The 25,261-nt window shown below is 35.3% G+C and overlaps 2 pseudogenes; one reads left to right on the plus strand and one right to left on the minus strand.

Annotated features, from left to right (window-relative positions):
• Nucleotides 1–5,668: 5,668 nt before the first annotated feature.
• On the minus strand, nucleotides 5,669–7,502 carry LOC105489243 (matrin-3 pseudogene; annotated as a pseudogene).
• Nucleotides 7,503–7,535: 33 nt separating this feature from the next.
• LOC105489242 (matrin-3 pseudogene) lies at nucleotides 7,536–8,692 on the plus strand (annotated as a pseudogene).
• Nucleotides 8,693–25,261: the final 16,569 nt, after the last annotated feature.

Below are 25,261 nucleotides of genomic sequence, written 5' to 3' on the forward strand. Positions count from 1 at the left end.
ATGTGTTTTCACCATGTTGGTTAGGTTGGTCTTGAACCCCTGACCTCAAACAATCCATCAGCCTTGGCCTTTCAAAGTGCTGGAATTACAGGCACATAATTTATTACTATAATTATTATTCATAAATTGTTATTGGCTTTTAAAAATTGAAAATAAAACATCAAAAGATAAAGCAATAAGGGCCTAAAATATACATTTGTGGTTTATAAAAAAAATGAAAAGTATTAAGTAGACCTTCAATACATATTAATGACATGCAATTTAAAGTAGTTTGTAGTTAATAAAAGCATAAAATATGTAACAGAAGAGATTAACTATTTAAATACAATCAATGATTGATTAACATTATATTTATTTTATATTGCTATACTTTTTATTATAATACAACTTTAATTAGATTATAATTGTAATGAAAGTATGCTATTACATTCGACACATATCATTACCTCTCATGGCTAATAACTTATTCTATAATCAGAAACATTTTAGGGTATTGTTCAGATTTCCATATCTATGCATATTGACATTGTTAAAATAAAAACAACTTCTCAGATTAATAGTTTACCTTTAGTAGTGACAGATATATTTGAGGTTGACTTTAATTTTCACTGTTCAACTCAAATTGCCTATCAGAAATTTGCTAATTTAATTCTGAATAATTAAAACAATTATTAGTATTTTTGTGAATAATCATAAAATAAAGTATTTTAGCTAAATTAAACTTAAGTCAAAATGTAAGCTTCTTCATATCAACAAATATACAGGTTTTAAAAATGGTATAGATTGGGATGTACCTCATATAATAAAATGTTAATATTCAATTTAAGAAATATTAGTTTTATAAATAAAATTTTATTTTAACACAGTCTCAGTCATATCGATTGTATGTCTACAGCTGATTTCACACTACAACAACAGTTACCATATTGCTTGCAAAGCTTAAAATATTTTCTGTTTGGCCCTTTACAGAAATTTTTCTTAGGTTCTGGCGTAGAGCAATGCTTGGCCAAATAATTTACTTGGCAGCTCCCAAGTTGTTAATATTTATTTCATTTTCTTTCATTTGCTCAATCAATTCTCACTGTGCCTCTAATATCTGGGTTTCATAGTTTGTAATTGGGTAGCCCAGTGTCTGACTTTAGATTTACTTATATTTGTGAACATCAGCAGGGTTATGGGCCTTACTAGGTCTCATTAAAGCTGATTAATGGTAAGTCTACTAAATAAGCAGACTCAGATAAAATCCTTGGTGTGTGATTTGTAGTTTGTCTTGGAATGCAGTTCATGAAAACTGAAGAAAATTCAATAGCACAGAGGTGAAATATTTCAATAGTAATGGCAATATACATGAGAAAGGCAGATTGTTTTCTTTATCATAGCTGCCTTCTCTTATCATTAGTTTTGCAGAGAATGTAATAAAAAATGAAAGCATTTTATGTGAATTTTTATTTGACCTTTCAAAAGAAGTATAAGAAAACTGTATTTTTTAAAGGTATGTTGATCAGAATAAGCTAAATTTTGCTTTGATCATAAACGGCTCCCAATTCTCATCAGCTTGTAAGAACTAATGTGTGTCACTTAAGTTAAATGTTCATTGAGGGTCAGCTTTTGCTCTATACCACATTGCCTTAATTCCATATCTGTAATAGGCAGAGCAGCTCATATCTAGAATATTGTTGGTGTTGTGGAAAAAGAAACACGGCAAACTAATGAGTTCTTAAAACATCAGCTCTGAAGTGACCCCAAAAAGTTATCTGGCCACTCCTAGGTTCAAGAGCATAGGGAAGTAAAATCCTCCTGCAGGTAGAGACACTAACAAGCCCACCATAATTTCTTTTTCAGGGATAGAAAGCAAATACTTAAATGTTTTGATCAGTAATTTTAAAACACTTTGGCATATAATCTTGGATTCTTAGTAGATACGTGTGTGTATAGGATTCTGTAAATATGTGGGTAACAATATGATAGCAAATCTAATTGGGGGTGGGAGAGGGATATAAGAAACAACGAACAAATCACCTAGGTCAGAATAAGGTTGCTTCTAATAAAAGGGTTTTGAGAAAAGTCAGAATAACTTGCAAATAGTTATGGTAAACAAAAGAGAGAGATTCAAAGAAAATTCTGAGCTCAAAAATTAACATTTTAAATGTATTTCCTATGTGGTGTATATTTTGCAGTATGATATACTATCACTGTCTTTCAACTCTAATGTCTCAAATTATTTGGATTTTTGATAATACTATATCAAATATTAAAAATGATCAGATTCTTTAAATTTTATGGATGAACAAAAAATATGGCCTTGGTATATAATTTAAACTCTTTATTCCAACTTTATCCTTGGAGAAATTAAATTTCAGCATATTGAGGGAATCACAATTGCAATTCTGAAACAGCAAGTTTTCGAAGATATTTTTGTCAGAGAGTGGGTGCCCTTGTATCTCTTAGCAGCAGGCTAAAACAAATGGCCATACAAAATATATAACCTGTCTTTCTTTTCTTGAAACTGAATCCAGGCAGATATCATTGGATCTCTTCAAAAGAAACCCAAATAGAACATTTGCTGAATGTGATCATTAGAGGAGAGGCAAATTCTCTTGAGTTTCAAATATTATAAAAAAGATTCCATGAGTTGAACTTTAGTGTAGCTGCTAAACTCCAGGGACAATGAATATATGCTACAAAGTTTCAGAGGGGAAATTTGAAGATTTTTAAAAGAAAAAAAAAAGAATCATACAATCATTGAATCTATCACTAATGACTCAATGTAAAAAACTGTGAAAGACAATCTATAGATACTTGAGGGGAAGAAAACAAAACTGTAATGTCAGAATCTTGCACTCATCAGAAATAACATACATCTGTTGAAAGGAGCAAAGAAAGACATTTCAATGAGCTTTATGTGAGGATGGAATGAGGTTATCATCAGATCTTCCCTAAAAGCAATGATCAAACTAGATATATTTAAATATATATATTTATATAGATATAGATATAGATATATATAGATATATATCAGAGCACTGGTAAAGATATACAAAGACATACAACAAATTTAAAAAGATTTATACATGAAAACTACTAAATCTTGGTCCAAAATAATATGAGACTATGGCATTCTGTTTTTTTTTGTTTTTTTTTTTTTTTTTTTGAGATGGAGTCTTGCTCTGTCGCCTGGGCTGGAGTGCAGTGGCCAGATCTCGGCTCACTGCAAGCTCCGCCTCCCGGGTTCATGCCATTCTCTTGCCTCAGCCTCCCGAGTAGATGGGACTACAGGCGCCCGCCACCTCGCCCGGCTAGTTTTTTTGTATTTTTTAGTAGAGACGGGGTTTCACGGTGTTAGCCAGGATGGTCTCGATCTCCTGACCTCGTGATCCGCCCGTCTCGGCCTCCCAAAGTGCTGGGATTACAGGCTTGAGCCACAGCGCCCGGCCGAGACTATGGCATTCTTATCTGAGTCTTCCTTTATTCCCTTAACTCAGCCTCAGTTACTCAGTTATTCTACCAAAGACCAGTCATGAAAAACAAAACACCTCATCACTAAAGAGAGCCCATAGTGACCCTGGATCTCCAGATTCAGAGAGGAATATATTGTGAGATTTACAGTAACATAAGTGAGTTTAGAGAGAGTGAATGACAAAGGCCAGCAGATCCATTAGCCAGAGGTTGTGATTATGTATGAGAAACAATGGACCAGATTTAAAGTTTGGCAGATTAGCCAACAATTTAAAAGAAAGATCCAGGAAATGAATAACCCTAAGGGGTTATAATAAACACACCATACATTCCCATGGTTGGCTGTAAGGCTGTGCGTTTGTAGGAGAAACTAAAGTGGGCCTCATCTATCCATACATTCCTGGCTAACTGTGGGAATGTGCCCAACTTCAGAAAAGATACAAGATGGTCAGCCAAAGTGAGAGTGAAACATACTTGTGAAACACCTTGAATCCATTATTTCAACACACACACATATAACCACTAGTAAGGGTGGTAGCCTTTAGACTCAAGATGTATAAGTACAACTTTTGCCTAATGATGACATGAACACTAAGCTATATAAACACAGAAGCAATCCCTAGGGACTCAGGCTTAAAAATTTAGATTTAAATTCCAAAAATTGATTGGAAATATCTGTGAACTAATGTCATGAGATTGCTCAGATTTAATCCAGGCAAGGTGCTAACCAATAACAACAACAAAAAAGAGCAACAAAACAACCCTTGGAAGAGAACTTAGAATTCACTAAAAATATAGTATCAAAAATGACAATTTTTCAGTGAAAACTTAAGAGACAACAGAACATACGACACACACACCAGTATGTTGTGGGCAGTCAGGGACCCCGAATAGAAGAACCAGCTGAAGCCATGGCAGAAGAACATAAACTGTGAAGATTTCATGGACATTTACTGGTTCCCCAAATTAATACTTTTATAATTTCTTATGCCTGCCTTTACTGCAATCTCTGAACATAAATTGTGAAGATTTCGTGGACATTTATCACTTCCCTAATCAATACTCTTGTAATTTCCCATGTCTGTCTTTACTTTAATCTCTTAATCCCGTCATCTTCATAAGCTGAGGATGTATGTCTCCTCAGGACCTTGTGATGATTGCGTTAACTGCAGAAATTGTTCAAAAAGCATGTGTGTTTAAACAATATGAAATCTGGGCACCTTAAAAAAAGAACAGGATAACAGCGATGTTCAGGGAACAAGGGAGATAACTATTAGGTCTGACTGCCTGAGAACTGGGCAGAACAGAGTCATATTTCTCTTCTTACAAAAGTGAATAGGAGAAATATCACTGAATTCTTTTTCTCAGCAAGGAACAGACCTGTGAAAGAGAATGCATTCCCAGGGGCAGGTCTCTAAAATAGCCGCTCTGAGAATGTCTGTCTTACATGCTTGCAGATAATGGATGAAATAAGCCCCAGTCTCCTGTGGTACTCCCAGGCCTATTAGGACAAGGAAATTCCTGCGTAGTAAATTTTAGAGCGGTTGTCTGCTCTCAAACCCTATCTCTTGATAAGATGTTATCAATGACAATGCATGCCTGAAACTTCATTAGCAATTTTAATTTCACCCCCGTCCTGTGATCTCTCTCTGCCCCCATTTATCTTGTGATATTTTATTGCCTTGTGAAGCATGTGATCTCTGTGACCCACACTCTATTCATACACTCCCTCCTCTTTGAAAATCACTAATAAAAACTTGCTGGTTTTGCAGCTTGGGGGGCATCACAGAACCTGCTGACATGTGATGTCTCCCCCAGACATCCAGCTTTAAAATTTCTCTCTTTTGTACTCTTTCCCTTTATTTCTCAGACCGATTGACACTTACGGAAATAGAAAAGAACCTACATTGAATTATCGGGGGTGGTTCCCCTGATACCATTAAAATGCTGCCAATAGAAAGTGTTTGATATTAAAACTAGCAGACAAAGCTTTTAAAGCAGCTATTATAAATATGTTTAAAAAAATGAAAACCATCTTCAAAGAATTAAAAAAAAAAAATGATGACAGTGATTCATCATAGACAGAATGCCCATAGAGAAACTAAACACTAAGAGAAACAAATGGAAATTCTGGAGTTGAAAAGTAAAAAGACTAAAATAGAAGATTTTCTAGAGGTTTTCAATAGGTGATTTGAAATGGCAGAAGAAAGCATCCATATACTTTAAGATACAGAGATAGAAATCTAAAGAACATAAAGAATATAATACATATTATCTTTTTTCAGTAAATCAATGCCTCTGTTTGGAATCCTCAATACCAGTTTTTTGTATTTCTCAGACAGGTCAGCCTTCACACATCTCCCCTGAAACCAAAGGGCTTTTTTCAAACAATGGTCAACGATTGCCATTGCATCTTCTCTTGTCTCCATCTCAATAAAAGCCTGAATTTTCATCATCATCAATATGTAATTCTTTATTTTCCAATAAGGCTCAGCAAAGTTGAGGACAACACTGTCAGAATAGCCAGAATGGGGAAAATTGCTGTGATGTATCACATGTCCAAGCTATTGCTTTTGATCAAACTTCTGATCTGGCTCTCCTTCAGGTTTCTTTATTCTGTTATACTTCTGGGATAAATGAACTGCCAATGGCTTGCCTAATACTAATGCTGATGTGGTTGTATCATAATCCATTGTAACCTGAGCATCCTCTGTGGTTGCCATTTCAATAAATGCCTCATTAATTTTATTTAGAATCATATGATTTGAAATGACCCCAAATGGTTCTACTAGGTATCTCAAGTTTTTCCCTTATTGAAAATCCATGATGTGAACAACTCTGCTAGTTTCCACTCTGCCTTTTTGCATGTGTCTAGGTCCTTGCAGGTTTCCATTCCCAGCACCCAGATTTCCTCTTGGTCCAACTGTTGGTCCCCCAAGATGAAATGAGGAAGGTGGAGGGTCTTAGAATTCCTGGCACTGGATTTGTAGACCACTGCAACATGAATGGATCACCCATTGTGTGTCCTGTATCATTGTTAGGATTCCATTCTGGGTAGATTTCAAGAAGAAGCTGGCATCGATGACTATGACTTGCTCCATTGATATGCTGACTCCACTCCTTATTAGAATGAACTGGCAACTCACATATAGAGCACAGATGGGGATATCCCTTTGGTAAGAGTCTATGGAAGTCTTCAATATTGCTACTTGGAGGAGTGCCCCTCTTTTTCTCAAAGAGAGATCTCTCTTGTAAGAGGCCAGGACCACATCCCATTCTCTCATACTCACTGTCAAATTTATGATAATTATGTGAGATCTCACCAGAAAAAGAATCATCACTACACCTTTCTCCATCTCTTAATCTGTCATCTTCATAATTCATTCTGTCATAATAACCAGATTCTTGAGAATGACTTCCATGGTCATAATCAATCACTGGGTTAAGACTAGGAACACGATCATCAAAACTCTTCTAAAGTGCCTTTCTTTTCTTCCCAGTCATCCTTAGGTACTGTGTATGGTGGCTCCCGTGTAGCAGACCTGCCATCTGTACCATAACTCAAGGTAGGGCCTTCTTCAGTTCTCCTCCTTTCAAGCTGTAGAAGGATTTGGGGCAAATTCTCAGGAGTAATCTTGTCCTCTGGATAATGATTCAGTTCATCTAAATCTCTAGCAAACAGACCAAAGCTGGCCAAAATGTTACTGGCCTGGTCTGCATCTCCACAGTGTTGAGAAGATAAAGGGAGTGGACCTCTACTTCCAATGTTAAATATAGACTGCAAATGATGGGAAGAAGTACTAGCAGAAGACAGTGCACTATGAGCTCCTTGTTGATTCAATGAAGAACCCATTCCAAGATTCATTAAACTAGCAAGGCACGCAGTACCCTGGTCTATCCTTTCAAGAGATGCTGGCATACTTAAAATACTGGGTAGCAGCAGCAGGAAGGCCTATTTCTGCCGCAGACAGGTCATGCCCGTGACCCTGTGAGTCCCTACTGAGAGATGACTGCTGGAATGACTTGGACTTTTTAGAACTAGCTCTTGTCTATTTTATAGATTAAAAAACATTTTTTTTTTAAGATGGCCAAAAAGAAAGCTCAAACTAGAAAGCTAGGTTAACTTTGCTTCAAAAAATTGTAATGCCAAGAAAAAGGATCAATAAGGACTGCAGAATCTTCTTCAAGTGGAGCACCAGCAGACAACTCTCCCAGAGAGATGATCGCGGAGGCTCCTACAATCCGCCGCAGCAACGGTGCTGGCGAGAGGTGGCAGCAGCGGCTGCATCCCAAGAACTCTCCAGATGACAAAGAATCTCCAAGTGACAAGAAATCCAAGATGGTTCCCAGAAGACTGAAAGTTCAACCGAAGGTAAAGAACAAGAAGAGAAGTCCGGTGAAGACGGTGAGAAAGACACAAAGGATGACCAGACAGAGCAAGAACCTAATATGCTTCTTGAATCTGAAGATGAGTTACTTGTAGATGAAGCAGCAGCAGCTGCACTGCTAGAAAATGGCACTTCAGTGGGAGACGAGACCGATCTTGCTAATTTAGGTGATGTGGCTTCTGATGGGGAAAAGGCACCTTCAGATGCTGTGAAAAAAGATGCAAGTGCTTCAGCAGCAGCAAAGAAAAAAACTTAAAAAGTGTCGTTTCCCAGGGAGTATGGAAGGATTTGTCACTCTGGATGAGGTTGGTGATGAGAAAGATTCGGAACTTCAGAAACTTCGTAAATAGGTCATGGCATTTAAATCTGGTGACAGAAATGATAGGTTGGTTGAAATTAAGGTGGACAAGATCGAGGCACTTGATCAAGAAAATGAAGCAGCATTGGAAAATGGAATTAAAAATGAGGAAAACACAGAACCAGGTGCTGAATCTTCTGAGAACGCTGATGATCCCTACAAAGATACAAGTGAAAATGCAGATGGTCAGAGTGATGAGAACAAGGAGGACTATACAATCCCAGATAAGTATAGAATTGGACCGTATCAGCCCAATGTTCCTGTTGGTATAGACTATGTGATACCTAAAACAGGGTTTTACTGTAAGCTGTGTTCACTCTTTTATACAAATGAAGAAGTTGCAAAGAATACTCATTGCAGCATCCTTCCTCGTTATAAGAAATTAAAGAAATTTCTGAATAAATTGGCAGACAAACGCAGACAGAAGAAGGAAACAAGATGTGCAAGAAATTTGATGATTTCAAAGAAAATAATGGTTCTTTGTTTTTAATGTTAACCTTTTTAAAATACAATACTGATAGAAGAAAACTATTGTACTCTTTTGTTTTAGTGGAGAAATAATAGATGTCTGTTCATGTGTTAAGTGTTATAGCAAAAAAAAAAAAATACACATGTGGTTAAGTTAATGAATATTTTTTGTTTTATCAGAATGACAACAGACAGAAGTACTTTGTAGAGATTGACTTCCTAAGCTACTTAAGACAACTTGCACCATTAAGAAAAAAAATGAAGAACCATTTGGAAAAATGAAATTCAGTAGTTCCAAGTTTCAAAGAAATGTCAACATTTTATTCCATTCAATAAAGAACAAAACCAATAGTATTTTCGTTACTTTCATCTGAAACATTCCATGTTTTAATCTGAGCCTTGCAGACTTTCATTTGAAGTTTGAACGTGTTTTGGTTGCATTTCATTTTTGGAGAACTTCATTAACGTGAGATTGGCAATTCAAATGCAGGTGCAGTTTTCTGTTAATGTCATGCTATTGTTTGGGTAATAAGAAATATTAAGTAATTGCCTTTAGACTTTGTAATCTTTCCCTTGAGTTCCTGCTAGATTTCATATTCTAGTAGCCAATGTATTTTCAGTGAAATATAAAAATATTCCCGTTCTCTTTGACCAGTATTAATTTTTGAGATCTTATTGCTTGTCATTTGATTCCTGTCATACATCTCTGGTATAAGCAACATTTGATTTTTGAAGTGTGTAACCATCTCTTCATATTTTCAAGAGGTAATTTTACATTTCTGCATTTTAAAAACGGTTTGGCCATAATCCTAGATGCACACTTCTAATTTATGTACCTGCACATGTGACCTTTGTGAACTGAAACTTGCATGTAAAATTTGTGTTTACTTGTAACTTTCTGGTTATATACTGTTTATATCTGTGGATTCAAGTTACTGAAGTGAATACCAATAAAAAGAAAATCCCTGGGTCATGTTCACTGGTTATACATGTTTGGAATGTTAACCAAAAAAAAAAAAAAAAAAAGAAAAGAAAAGAAAAAAAAAGAATATAATATATATTGAGAAAAATTAACAGTATTTCAGAAACCTGTGAGACAAAGAATCTAATTTTAAAAATGGGCAAAGGATATGAACACTTCACTGGAGAATATATCTCAGTTTTAATAAGTACATGAGAAGATGCCCAAAATAATTAATCATTAAGAAAATGCTAATTTGAACTATAATGAGCTAGCATTATATACTTATGAGAATGAGACACAAGATATCTCTTCTCATATACTTAATAGAAAAGACAAATATAATAAGTGTGAATAATGTGGAGAAACTACAACCTTCACTCATTGCTTTTGGGAATATTCAGTTATTCAGTCATCTTAAAAAGAGTTTCACATTTGTCCAAAAAAATTAAACATAAATTTACCATATATCCCTTAGTAAATGCCCCTTTATTCAATTTTTGGGATTTCCACAAAAGAAATAAAAATATATGTCCATAGAACATTCTTGTATGTCACTGTTTGTATTAGGGTCCTCTAGAGGGACAGAACTAATAAGATATGCATGTATATGATAGGGAGTTTATTAAGGAAGATTGACTTACACGACCAAAAGGTAAAGTCCCATGATAGTCTGCTTGCAAGTTGAGGAGCAAGGAAGCCTGTAGTGGCTCAGTCTGAATCCCAAAACCTCGTAAGTACTGAAGCCAAATTGGAGCCTTCAGTCTGTGGCCAAAGGACTGAGAGCCCCTGTTGGTGTAAGTACAAGAGCCCAAACGCCGAAGGACTTGGGGTCTGACGTTTGAGGGCAGGAAGCGTTTGACAGGGGAGAAATAGGCAGGCCAAAAGACTCAGCAAGTCTGCTATTCCATCTTCTCCTGCTTGCTTTATTCTAGCCATGCTGGCAGCTGATTAGATGGTGCCCATCCAAATTGAGGGTGAGTCTGCCTCTCTCAGTCCACCGACTCAAATGTTAATCTCTTTGGAAATACCTCAAAGACACACCCAGGAACAGTACTTTGCATCTTTCAATCCAATCAAGTTGATACTCAGTATTAACCATCACAGTATCCACAGTATCCAAAATAGTATTGTTTCTTACAGTTCCAAAAAAGGCATTATCCAAATTATCAATATTCATTTCAAATATTTCATTCATGAAATACTCATCTACTTAACTCAATTAAACTAAAAAATATACAATTGTTTATAAGGAGATCTGTTCTCACTATGATGAAAAGCATTTGACATGAAAAAATAGTCCAAACAACTTCAGTAAAGTCAAATATTTTTAAATTAGGTGCCTATATTTTTTAAACTTACCATAATCCTTAAATTGCTAGAACTTTTAAGTAAAGTGGGAGTGGTGACTTACATCTTAATTCCAGCACTTTGGAAGGTAAATGGATGAACTGATAAGTGGATTAACAAAACGTGGCATAACTAAATGATAGTGTATTATTAAGTAATAACAAGAATAAATTATGCATACATTGTGTTATATGAATGAATCTCAGAAACATTAAGTGAAAGGGGCCAGGTGCAAAGGACTCTCAAATGATAACTTTTTAATAAAATGTCCAGAAAGGCAGATTTATATAAACAAAAAGCAGAGAGAAGAATCAAATAGACACAATAAAAAATGATAAATGGGATATCACCACCGATCCCACAGAAATACAAACTACCATCAGATAATACTATAAACATCTCTACTCAAATAAACTAGAAAATATAGAAGAAATGGATAAATTCCTGGACACATACACCCTCCCAAGACTAAACCAGGAAGAAGTTGAACACGTATGTTTATTGCTGCACTATTCACAATAGCAAAGACTTGGAATCAACCCAAATGTCCATCAATGATAGACTGAATTAAGAAAATGTGGCAGATACACACCATAGAGTACTATGCAGCCATAAAAAAGGATGAGTTCACGTCCTTTGTAGGGATATGGATGAAGCTGGAAACCATCATTCTCAGCAAACTATCGCAAGAACAGAAAACCAGACACCGCATGTTCTCTCTCATAGGAGGGAATCGAACAATGAGAACACTTGGACACAGGATGGGGAACATCACACACTGGGGCCTGTTGTGGGGTGGGGGGAGAGGGGAGGGATAACATTAGGAGATATACCTAATGTAAATGATGAGTTAATGGGTGCAGCACCCCAACATGGCACATGTATACATATGTAACAAACCTGCACATTGTGCACATGTACCCTAGAACTTGAAGTATAATTAAAAAAAAAAAAAAAGTAGATTAGGGGTTGCCTCTGGTTGAGGATAGAAACAGGAACTGACTAAAAAGGCACAGAAATGAACTTTTTTGTGTGATGTAAATGTCCTAAAAATGGACTATGGAGATCATTTTGTCAATCTATAAATTCTCTAAATGTCACTGATTTTCAATGAGTGAATTTTATGGTATGTAAATTATATCTCAATCAAGATATATAAAAATGAAAACATCCAAATAAAAGGAAAACAATTTGAACATACCATGACTCAGAATGTAGCTATTTACATTCTTTCTCTGAGAAAAATCATTAAATATGTATATACATGAAATGAAAATTCAGTCAGAAGAGAAATCCTGTGGGAAGGAAGAATAAATGATACAGGAGATTATGTAAAATACTCCCCTCTGTTTTTTATATCTTTTCATTTATCTGTCTCTAGCCTTCTGTCCACTCATCCATCCACCTTTCCATCTATATCACTATATTGAACTCTGTAGAGTACTTTCAATAATACTGCATTTTTCTCCCATGACTACCTTCAAAAATACAGTTTCATATCTTTCCTTACTCATTAGAGAAAACTTCAGCAGGTCCTCTAGCTGATGAATTACTTTCAACTACGTAAGTAGTCTAATAGGTATTAAAAAGTACAAAATCTCAATAAAAACCTAAGTCTCAAATCCACTTATAACTTCTTTATTTTATTTACTTCTTTTGAGTTGGAGTCTTGCTCTGTAACTCAGTCTGGAGTGGAGTGGCAAGATTAGGGCTCACTGCAGCCTCCAACTCCCAAGCACGTGACAACCTGCCCACCTAAATTTGTGGAGTTTTGGTGGAGATATGATTTGGCCATATAACTCAAACTGATCTCAATCAGATTGAGGTTGAGCCAGATCTGATCTTACCCAGATTGAGACTCCTGAGCTCAAGCAATCCACCTGCCTTGGCCTCCCAAAGTGCTGGGAATTAAGGTGTAAGTCACCACTCCCACTTTACTTAAAAATTCTAGCAATTTAAGGATTATAGTAAGTATAAAAAATATAAGTAGCTAATTTAAAAATATTTTACTTTACTGAAGTTGTTTGGACTATTTTTGCATGTCAAATGCTTTTAATCATAGTGAGAACAGATCTCCTTATAAGCAATTGTATATTTTTGAGTTTAATTGAGTTAAGTAGATGAGTATTTCATGATCAAATTTAGATTTTCTAGAAGGGATAGCCTCAATATTAGAAATTCAAACACATAATTCATTCCATCAAATTATTATTTTTAAAATAGAACAATTAGAGCTATCTCTATTCCGTAAATAGTAAAGAGTTAATGGTTTTTTAGAAATAACCTGTTTGTTTTAAACAGAGAGCAAATGAATCATCATGGTATGAAAAAAGCTAATAGCCTCTTTAGAATTTAGGGAAAACATGTACTGAATGAATCTCTTTAACATTCACTAACTCTGTATCTAAGACCACTAGACACTGATAATAACATAACCTAATTTTGTTCAAAGCTTCAACCTAAGAAAAAATACATACTGAATTATAGCAAAAGAGAAGAATGGGATCTACTGAAATATTTTCCTCCAGACTAAACTCTTAGTCTCAGCTTCAGACCTACAATTTTGTTATAGATTTTACTGGATTTAATGGAGAAAACAAAGCTAAAGGAGCATTGTTTTTGTTTTCTACTTTTGCATAACAAATGTACCCAAGACATAGAGGCCTAAAAAATCACATTTATTATCTCCCAATTTCTATAGTCAGGAATCCAGACATGATTTAGTTGGATACTCTGTTGTAGGGTTTCTCACAAGGATACAAATATAATGTTGGCTGGGCTATGATCTCATTAAAAGGCACAGTAAGCTCGCTCATATGGTTGTTATTCCTCAAGGGTTATTGTAATTAAAGACACAATTCCTTGCTGGCTGTTGGCTGGAGGCCACCTTAAGTTCCTTGTGACATGGATCTCTCCATACAACACAGTGTGATATAGAAAGTGTGAGCAAACAGAGGCATAGTTTTTATAGACGTGTTTCAGAAGTGAAATGACAAATTTTTCACATCTTATTTTTAAAAGCAAGTTATAAGGTCTGGCCCACACATGAGTGAAGTGGGTTGTGTGAATGCATTGGATACCAAAAAGCAAGCAAGAATTATTGGGAGTCATTTTGAAGCTGATTAGCATAAACCCCTGTGATAATAAAATTTAGTACTTATTTCCTAGGCATTCTTGGTACCCTGTATCTAGATAGAGTGCCTTCATCCATGTAGACTGCTATGGTAAAAATACCATAGACTGGGTGACTTATAAACAGAAACTTATACTCATAGTTCTGGAGGACAGGGGGTCTAAGAACAAGGTTTCAGCAGGTTTGATGTTTGGTGAGGGTGTGCTTCCTGGTTCACACATGAGTATCTTCTCACTATGTCTTCACTTTACAGAAGGGGCAAGTCAGCTTTTAACTCAACTTGTAGAAGTTAATTTTCATATTTATTAAAATATTAATTTCATTATAGGTATTTATACTCATATCCAATTAATAGTTTAAAATTTTATCATGAATTGATTTTTTGAAATTATTTCAAATACTATATTTCTATCATGATTTTCCAAAATTGTTTTCTTCTCTTTGATTTGATCTATCTAAAAGACTCATTATTACTTTTTGAAATCTATAATTTTTCAATCTCCTATTAATTCACTTTTATGATATAGGACTTGTATTTATAAATGATTGTGTTTGATCAGAAAAGTTATACTTCTGTGTACTATAATGTACACAGTGGGCTGGCAAGATGGGTGAATAGGAACAGCTCCAGTCTGCAGCTCCCAGCAAGATCAATGCGAAAGGCAGGTGATTTCTGCATTTATAACTGAGATACCTGGATCATCTCATTGGGACTGGTTGGACAGTGGGTGTAGCCCATGGAGGGCGAGTCGAAGCAGGGTGGGGCATTGCCTCACCCAGGAAGCACAAGGGGTTGGAGAATTTCCCTCCCATAGACAAGGGAAGTCATAAGAGACTGTACTGGGAGGAATGGTGCACTCTGACACAGATGCTGCACTCTTCCCACAGTTTTCACAACCAGAAGTCCAGGAGATTCCCTCTGGTGCCTACACCACCAGGGCCCTGGGTTTCAAGCACAAAACTGGACAGTCATTTGGGCAGACACTGAGCTAGCTGCAGAAGATTTTTTTTTTTTTTTCATACCACAGTGGCACCTGGAATGCCAGCAAGACAGAACTATCCACTCCCCTGAAAAGGGGGCTGAAGTCAGGGAGCCAAGCGTTCTGGCTCAGTGGGCCCCACCCCCACGGAGCTCAGCAAGCTAAGATCCACTGGCTTGAAATTCTTGCTGCCAGCACAGCAGTCTGAGGTTGACCTGGGACACTCAAGCTTGGTAGGGGGGGTGAGGGTTCACCATTGCTGAGACTTGAGTAGGCGGTTTTACCCTCACAGTGTAAATAAAGCTGCCAGGAAGTTCAAACTGGGTGTAGCCCACTGCAGCTCAACAAGGTTGCTGTGGCCAGACAGCCTCTCTAGATTCCTCCTCTTTGGGCAGGGCATCTCTGAAAAAAAAAAAAAAAGCAACAGCCTCAGTCAGGGACATGTAGATAAAACGCCATCTCCCTGGGACAGAACACTTGGGGGAAGGGGTGGTTGTGAGCACAGCTTCAGCAAACTTAAACATCCCTGCCTGAGAACTCTGAAGACAGCAGCAGATCTATTAGCACAGCTCTGATAAGGGACAGACTGCCTCCTCAAGTGGGTCCCTGAACCCCATGTATTCTAAGAGACACCTCCCAGTAGGGGCCCACAGACATCTCATACAGGAGAGCTCTAGCTGGCACCTGGTGGGTGGCCCCCTGGAAAGAAGCTTCCAGAGCAAGAAACAGGCAACAATCCTTGCTGTTCTGCAGCCTTTGCTGGTGATACCCAGGCAAATAGGGTCTGGAATGGACCTCCAGCAAAATCCAGCAGACCTACAGCAGAGGGGCCTGAGCTTTAGAAGGAAAACTAACAAACAGAAATGAATAGTTTCAACATCAACAAAAAGGATGTCCACTCAGAGACCCCATCCAAAGGTCACCAACATTAAAGACCAAAGGTAGATAAAACCACGAAGATGAGGTGAAATCAGTGCAAAATGGCTGAAAATTCTAAAAAACATAGAATGTCTCTTCTTCTCCAAAGGATCAAAACTCCTCACTAGTAAGTACACAAAACTGGACAGAGAATGAGTTTGCCAAATTGACAGAAGTAGGCTTCAGAAGATGGGTAATAACAAAGTACTCTGAGCTAAAGAAACATGTCTCAACCCAATGCAAGGAAGCTAAAAGTCTTGAGAAAAGGTTAGCTGAATTGCAAACTAGAATCACCAATTTAAAGAAGAACATAAATGACATGATGGAGCTGAGAAACACAGCACGAGAACTTCATGAAGCATACACAAGTATCAAAGTATCAATAGCTGAATTGATCAAGTGGAAGAAAGGATATGAGAGATTGAAGATCAACTCAATGAAATAAAATGAGAAAACAAGATTAGAGAAAAAAGAGTGAAAATAAATGAACAAAGCCTCCAAGAAATATGGAACTATATGAAAAGACCAAATCTACATTGGGTGTAGCTGAGAGTAACAGGGAGAATGGAATCAAGTTGGAAAACACTCTTCAGGATATTATCCAGAGTATTTCCCAAACCTAGCAAGGCAGGCCAACATTCAAATTCAGGAAATACAGAGAACACCACAAAGATACTCCTCGAGAAGAGCAACCCCAAATACACCTAATATTCAGATTCATCAAGGTTAAAATGAAGGAAAAAATGTTAAGGGCAGCCAGAGACAAAGGTTGGGTTACCCACAAAGGGAAGCCCATCAGACTAACAGTGGATCTCCCTGCAAAACCCCTACAAGCCAGAAGAGAGTGGGGGCCAATATTTAACATTCTTAAAGAAAATAATTTTCAACCCAGAATTTCATATCCATCCAAACTAAATTCATCAGCAAAGGAGAAATAAAATTCTTCATAGAAAAGCAAATGCTGAGAGAATTGTCAACACCAAGTCTGCCTTACAAGAGCTCCTGAAGGAAACACTGAACATGGAAAGGAATAACCAGTACCAGCCTGTGCAAAAACATACCAAATTGTAAAGACCATCGACACTATGAAAAAACTTCATCAATTAACAGGCAAAATAACCAGCTAGCATCATAATGACAGGATCAATTTCACACATAACAGTATTAACCTTAAATGTAAACTGGCTTAATGCCCCAGTTGAAAGACACGGACTGGTAAATTGGATAGAGTCAAGACCCATCAGTGTGCTATATTCAGGAGACCTGTCTCACATGCAAAGACACACATAGGCTCAAAATAAAGGGATGGAGGAACATTTACCAAGCAAATGGAAAGAAAGAAAGAAAAAAAAGGAAGGATTACAATCCTAACTATCCTAAATATATATGCACCTAAGACAGGAGCACCCATATTCATAAAACAAGTTCTTAGAGACCTACAAAGACAGTGAGACTCACACACAATAATAGTGGGAGACTTTAACACCCCACTGTCAATATTAGACACACCAATGAGACAGAAAATTAACAAGAATATCCGGGACTTGAACTTAGCTCTGGACCAAGCGGACCTAATAGACATCTACAGAACTCTCCACCCCTAATCAACAGAATATACATTCTTCTCAGCATCACATTGTACTTATTCTAAACTTGACCACATAATTGGAAGTAAAACACTCCTCAGAAAATGTAAAAGAAAGGAAATCATAAAAAAATCATCTCTCAGACCACAGCACAATCAAATTAGGACTCAGATTAAGAAACTCACTCAGAGCCACACAACTATGTGAAAATGGAACAACGTGCTCCTGAATGACTACTGGGGTAAATAATGAAATTAAGGCAGAAATAAAGATGCTCTTTGAAACCAATGAGAACAAAGACACAACATACCAGAATCTCTGGGACACATTTAAAGCAGTGTGTAGAGGGAAATTATAGCACTCAATGTCCACAAGAGAAGGTAGGAAAGATCTAAAACTGACACTCTAACATCACATTTAAAAGAACAAGAGAAAGAGGGCAAACAAATTCAAAAGTTAGCAGACGCAAGAAATAATTAAGATCAGAGCAGAACTTAAGGAGACAGAGACAAAAAAAAAAAAAAAAAAAAAAAAGCCCTTCAAAAAAGTCAATGAATCCGGAGCTGGTTTTTTGAAAAGATCATCAAAATAGATACACTACCAGCCAAACAAATAAAAAAAAAAGAGAGAAAAAATCAAATAGATGCAATAAAAATGATAAAGGGGATATCACCACTGATCCCACGGAAATACAAACTACCATCAGAGAATACTATAACCACCTCTATGCAAATAAACTAAAAAATCTAGAAGAAATGGATAAGATCCTGGACACATACACCCTCCCAAAACTAAACCAAGAAGAAGTTGAATAGCTTAATAGACCAATAACAAGCTCTGAAACTGAGGCAACAATTAATAGCCTACCAACCAAAAAAAGTCCAGAACCAGGTGGATTCATAGCCAAATTCTACCAGAGATATGAAGAGGGGCTGGTACCATTCCTTCTGAAACTATTCCAAACAATAGAAAAAGAAGGAATCCTTCCTATCTCATTTTATGAGACCAGCATCATCCTAATACCAAAACCTGACAGAGACACAACAAAAAGATAAAATTTCAGGCCAATATCTCTGAAGAATATTGATGTTAAAATCCTCAATAAAATACTAATAAACTGAATCCAGCAGCACATCAAAAATCTTGCTCACCATGATCAAGTCGGCTTCATCCCAGTGATGAAAGACTGGTTCAACATATGCAAATCAATAAAATAATCCATCACATAAACAGAACCAATGGCAAAAACTACACAATCATCTCAACAGATGCAGAAAAGGCCTTCCACAAAATTCAACAGCCCTTCATGCTAAAAACTCTCAGTAAACTAGGTATTGATGGAACTTATATCAAAATAATACGAGCTATTTATGACAAACCCACAGCCAATATCATACTGAAAGGGTAAAAACGGGAAGCATTCCCTTTGAAAACTGGCACAAGACAAGGATGCCCTCTCTCACCACTCCTATTCAACATAGTATTGGAAGTTCTGGCCAGTGCAATCAGGCAAGAGAAAGAAATAAAAGGTAATAAACTAGGAAAAGAGGAAGTCAAATTGTCTCTGTTTGCAGATGACATGATTGCATATTTAGAAAACCCCATCATCTCAGCCCAAAATCTCCTTAAGCTGATAGGTAACTTCAGCCATCTCAGGATGCAAAATCAATGTGCCAAAATCACAAGGCATTCCTATAGACCAATAACAGGCAAAGAGCCAAATCATGAGTGAACTCCCATTTATAACTGCTGCAAAGAGAATAAAATACCTAAGAATACAACTTACAAGAGGTGTGAAGGACCTTTCAAAGGAGAATTACAAACCACTGCTCAAGGAAATAAGAGAGGACAAAACAAACAGAAAATCATTCCTTACTCATGGATAGGAGGAATCAATATCATGAAAATGGCCATACTGCCCAAAATAATTTATAGATTCATTGCTATCCCCATCAAGCTACCACTGACTTTCTTCACAGAATTGGAAAAAAAAAATGACTTTAAATTTCATATGGAATCAAAAAAGAGCCCATGTAGCCAAGATACTCCTAAGCACAAAGAACAAAGCTGGAGGCATCATGCTACTTGACTTCAAGCTATACTACAAGGCTATAGTAACAAAAAAAATCATGGTACTGGTACCAAAACAAATATATAGACCAATGAAACAGAACAGAGCCCTCAGAAATAACACCACACATCTACAAACATCTGATATTTGACAAACCTGACAAAAAATAAGCAATGAAGAAAGGATTCCCTATTTAATAATATGCAGAAAGCTGAAACTAGACCCCTCCCTTACACCTTATACAAAAATTTACTCAAGATGGATTAATGACTAACACAAGAACAGTAAGACCTAAAACCATAAAAACTCTAGAGAAAAACTTAGGCAATACCATTCAGGATATAGGCATGGGCAAAGATTTCATGACTAAAACACCAAAGCAATGGCAACAAAAGCCAAAATTGACAAGTGGGATCTAATTAAATTAAGGAGCTTCTGCTCAGCAAAATAAACTATTATAAGAGTGAATGGGCAACCTATAAAATGGGAGAAAAATTTTGCAATCTATCTATCTGTCAAAAGGTTAATATTAAGAATCTACAAAGAACGTAAATTTAAATGAAAAAATCAAATGACCCCATCAAAAAGTGGGTGAAGGATATGAACAGACACTTCTCAAAAGAAGACATTTATGCAGCCAACAAACATATAAAAAAAAGCTAATCATCACTGGTCATTAGAGAAATGCAAATTATAGTGTCCCTTGGATATGATAGGAAATTGAGAATGTATTATTGGGTGATGTTATGGGAATAACACAACTATATGTGTTTAGGAGATGATCTCTTAAATGTGTGTGTGTGTGTGTGTGTGTTCTTTTTTTTTAAAAAAAGTTAAGAAATAAAGCATCAATGCATATAGCCAGTGTCTTTAAATTATACTTTAGTCCACCTAATTTCCTGAAATCTAAAGAACTCCACATATGCAACATTTTTTTTTCCATTTTGAATTTTCAAATCCCTAATTGTTCTGTTAAAGTGTACAGCATACAGTCATTGGATACATTATTATTATTATTTTTTATTATACTTTAAGTTCTGGGGTATATGTACAGATAGACCATATATTGTATATATATAGGGATACCATATATATGGGATACCAACTCATAACAGTTAGAATGGCGATCATTAAAAAATCAGGAAACAACAGATGATGGAGAGGATGTGGAGAAATAGGAATGCTTTTACACTGTTGGTGGGAGTGTAAATTAGTTCAATCATTGTGGAAGACAATGTGGCAATTCCTCAAGGATCTAGTACTAGAAATACCATTTGACCCAGCAAGCACATTACTGGATATATTCCCAAAGGATTATCAATCATTCTACTATAAAGACACATGCAAACATATGTTTATTGTGGCACTGTTCACAATAGCAAAGACTTGGAACCAACCCAAATACCCATCAGTGATAGACTGGGTAAAGAAAGTGTGGCACATATATACCATGGAATACTATGTAGCCATTAAAAAGGATGAGTTCATGTCCTTTGCAGGGACGTGGATGAAGCTGGAAACCATCTTTCTCAGCAAACTAACACAAGAACAGAAAACCAAACACTGCATGCTCTTACTCATAAGTGGGAGTTAAAAAATGAGAACACATGGACACAGGGAGGGGAACATCACATAACAGGACCTGCTGAGGGGTTGTGGGGCTAGGAGAGAGAGAGCATTAGGAGGAATATCTAACGTAGATGAAGGGTTGATGGGTGCAATAAACCACCATGGCACGTGTATACGTAGGTAACAAGCCTGCACATTCTGTACATATACCCCAGAACTTAAAGTATAATAAAAAATTAATAATAATGTACCCAATGACTGTATGCTGTGTACTTTTACAAAACAATTAGGGATTTGAAAATTCAAAATGGAAAAAAAAATGTTGCATATGTGGAGTTCTTTAGATTTCAGGAAATTAGGTGGACTATAAGTATAATTTAAAGACACTGGCTATATGCATTGATGCTTTATTTCTTAACATTTTTTTTTTTAAAAAGAAGACACACACATTTAAGAGATCATCTCCTAAACACATATAGTTGTGTTATTCCCATAACATCACCCAATAATACATTCTCAGTTTCCTATCATATCCAAGGGACACTATAATTTTCACTTTTAGTGCTCTAGTAAAAATGACTTATTGTAAAATCTTATTAAGCATTTGTGGATTATATTATGCTCTGCAATGAATGATTTTACCAAGTAATAATGGAGAGAAACGTTTTAAAAGGAAAAGGTAGATCGTAATATGCATTTAACTCCTGACAAACCAATGATCATAAAGTATCCTTTTTAACTTTTCAAATAAGTTCAAAAGAATCCTTTATGTATCTTCCAAGAAAACAAGTACTTAGTCAACAGATATATGCAGCGATAAACAAGAAATCTATAGCCCTATGTATATAATAGGATTTTTTAAATGCTTGTATATGTACTTCCTTTCAAATACAAAATGAAGAAAGGTTCAAATTACAAATCAGAAGGAAGTCTGAGATTTTTTCAGGAGCCTTTAGGGTTTATACTTTGGCAATGTTGTCTTACCTGCTTGGTAAAGATTTTTTAAACAATATTTCATTTATTTGAATATATATTTTGAAATCAGAAAAGATGCATTTTAGTAATACACTAAATAGGAGAAAACAGGGTTTGGAATTGTGTTCTTATATTTAAATTATAGCTTTAACATATTTTTCATTTTAATTTGAAAAAATTAAAATAAAAACATTAATTTATTATTTAATTTAATGAAATCCATGCTCTAATTTTTAAAATGTATTTCCATACTTTAAAAAATTGTTATTTTTAATTTTTATGGGTATATAGTAGATGTAAATATGTGGCATGCAAGATACTTTGATACAAGCAATCATTCAAATTAAATTGTATGTTAATACATTACAAGCCTTTTGTTTTCTTCAATGGATATTTAGATGCTTCTCATCTGTAAAATTACATCAATATACATCTGCATATGTCATCAATATAACTATGTAAACATTATTAAATTTTAGTTTTCTTGCTTACAAATGGAAACAATATCTAACTGAATAATAAAAATATTTGATTATAATCTACCAAGTTTATGTCCAAATCCACTTACAAAAATATGTCTAGATTACCAATTTCAAAGGCATTGCTTATTATGGTCCTAGATCTAGATTAAATTTGGTCTTTAAATTGATAACTGTGTTATTACTAATATATGTAATATTGATAACAGAATATACAAAGATTACCAGGTAGAAGAGAGACAAAAATTAGGCCAAGACACAGAACAAGTGATATTTGAGGAGGCACATGATAAATGTGTAAGAAAGTTTATTTTGCTCAAAATTTAGAAAAATATAAGATAAAATTATTTAGAAACTGGAAAAGACCATGAGATAAATTTTAAAAAGAAATGAGGTAAATATCTGATATGAATAAAATCAAAATGGGGAAAATATTCCAAATTTGATCCTTTGAATGATTGGATCAACAAGCTTGAAGAGAGAGAGGACCAAAAATATAATGAGAAATATAAAGAAAATTATAATAAGAAAGACATCAAATATTGTGGTAATAAATTTGTAAAACTAAAGGAAATTGATGCCTTAGCAAAATATATGTAACCAAATTTGACCCAAGACAAACTAGTATCCTTAAATTGGTAATTAGATTTGGAAATGTAAATAGTCAAACTCAGTATTTTAAAATAGGCATTTTGAATAGATATTTACAAAGCTGAGTTCATATGGTCTGGTAAAGAATAGATAATTCAACATGATTTCAATGATCCAGAACGGTAAAATATGCAAAACTCTCCATTCAATATTTTCCATTTTGAAAAACTAATACATAAAGTTGGTAGCATGACTGATAACAATGCTAAATGAGAGAAATGGCTATATTTTGCTTATGCCTACAAATACCAGTATTTTAGTTAAATATTAACAAGTAATTTATAATCATAATATTCTATTGTTTTACTAAGACGATTCGCTTCTTCATAGGACATCCCAAATATAGCAGCTCAACAATAAATGTGTACTTTTGTTAAATCGTGCAGCTCAAGTAGGTCCTTTAGTGAAACAGACAAGCAGGACAGCTATGCCCTCCATAACACACAGCTTGTGGAGCTTACCAGATATTGTTATTTCTAGCCAGTGGGAGAGGGAAAGAGAAAACTGAGGACAAGAAGCTTGTTTTTTAATGAAATCAACTAAAAATAGAATATACCATTCTACTCATTGTCCATTAGCCTGTATTCTGTCCTAAAAACACAGTTAGCTGAAGGAAAGATTAAATAAATGTAGTGTTTAATTGGCCAGATGGCCAATTTCACAGTTTTAACTCTATGGGTTCCATTACCAAAAATAAAGAAGTGGAGACTAGATAACAATGAAAATTATGTTTTTGTCAAAAACTGAATGGATTTTATTCTAGGAATGCAAAGGTGGTTCAAATTTTATTTAAATATTTAATTACACCCTCAAAGCGTAACTTGTAAAAATAACTTACTATATTGACTAATTTGATGTTGAATTAATGACTGAGCACCTTATTAAACCCTTAGTGTCAGAAGAGATCTTACGATGTTTTACTAACCCATTTACTCTCTACTCTCATATATAACTGTTTTTTTAGTTTGTACTGTCTTCAAAAACTTTCAAGAGTTCCCCCCATTTCAAATATCAATAACCTTGCTATGTATTTCATGCAGAAAATACATTAACAGAAAACTTTCTCGTCCTTTACCAGCAACCTTTTAATTATGTGTAACTATACAACATGTACTTCCCTGGTTTCCCATTACAGTACATGATTCTCAGTGTAAAATACTCTTCTTTTTAGTTCCAGGTAATGCTATCTTTTTCTACCTGTATTCACTCCTTGAATGATTTCATTTAAGCTCGTGGCTTTAAAAATTATCTCTATGGGGAAAACCAATGCACCTGTGTAAACAACTAGAAAAAATGCAAGCAAAATACAAAATAAAAGTCAACAATTACAATTATTTTTATGCCATTTTTGCATATTATTTATTAAACATACATTGAATAGTTGCAATGTATCAGAGAGTTTTCTGCTGGCGTGAGATAATAAAGCTATAATGTTCCAGTCCTCAAAATATCTGGAAGTAAGGAAGGGTACACAATCTACAATTCCAGAGAGGGGAAATTCTGTCAATAAGCTACATCCACTTATTCGAGGGAAACATTTTTGTGTCCTGGACATGAGCAAACTGTTTAAGATGAGGGTCATTTCTGGGAAACAGAGATACAAGCAGAAATTTAGGATGTAATGTGAAAATGAAGAGAGAAATTTAGACAGCCAATGAGATGCAGATATAAACAGATAATTAGTAGAAGATATTCAAACTAAAGAATATAGAGAAAATACAGGAAAGTATATGAGAAACAATTATGCCACATTGAAAAAAAATCTAAACCATATTTATAGTTTTTCTCCTTCTGCCACAATAATATTTTGTTTTTCTTGAAAATTGCCGGGTGCCTCACCATAATTTTAAACTTTTCTATGCTATCTACTTTTATTTTAATTTCAAATCAAGAAAATTACAAGAATATTATTTTATTA

This window comes from Macaca nemestrina, chromosome 1, assembly GCF_043159975.1.
Source record: "Macaca nemestrina isolate mMacNem1 chromosome 1, mMacNem.hap1, whole genome shotgun sequence".
NCBI lineage: Eukaryota > Metazoa > Chordata > Mammalia > Primates > Cercopithecidae > Macaca > Macaca nemestrina.